Raw genomic sequence first — 464 nt, forward strand, 5'->3', positions numbered from 1 at the left:
CACTTGTCTTATCTTAACAAAGATGCTTTCATAGGAACACCAACTTTTGCGAATGGGAACGTCTAAAATTGGCATATCCTATATGATCATTTTACAATATAAATATATACTTTGGAAGAGTCTGACAAAGTGCTTATTTTCCAAAATATAAAGTTTGAGACTTATGATGAACATATCCCTTACAACCCCTAACCTTTTCATTAAGTTTTTGGGATATTAAATTCGATATCTTAAAAGCCAGTCTAGAGCTTTGATAAAGATCAATAATGTGAACTACATGTATACCAGTATGTCATACCAATCATGCCAATACCAATGCTACAAGAGTGTAGTGGCAAGCTATTTTTTGTTCAATTCTTGACATTGTTAAAATGTATTCACGGTACTCACGCCAATAATATTATGTCAATTCATTCTGTGCCTTAAACCATTTAATAAACATGTTTAATTCAAAATTTGAATTT

This window comes from Lytechinus variegatus, chromosome 7, assembly GCF_018143015.1.
Source record: "Lytechinus variegatus isolate NC3 chromosome 7, Lvar_3.0, whole genome shotgun sequence".
In the NCBI taxonomy this organism is placed as follows: domain Eukaryota; kingdom Metazoa; phylum Echinodermata; class Echinoidea; order Temnopleuroida; family Toxopneustidae; genus Lytechinus; species Lytechinus variegatus.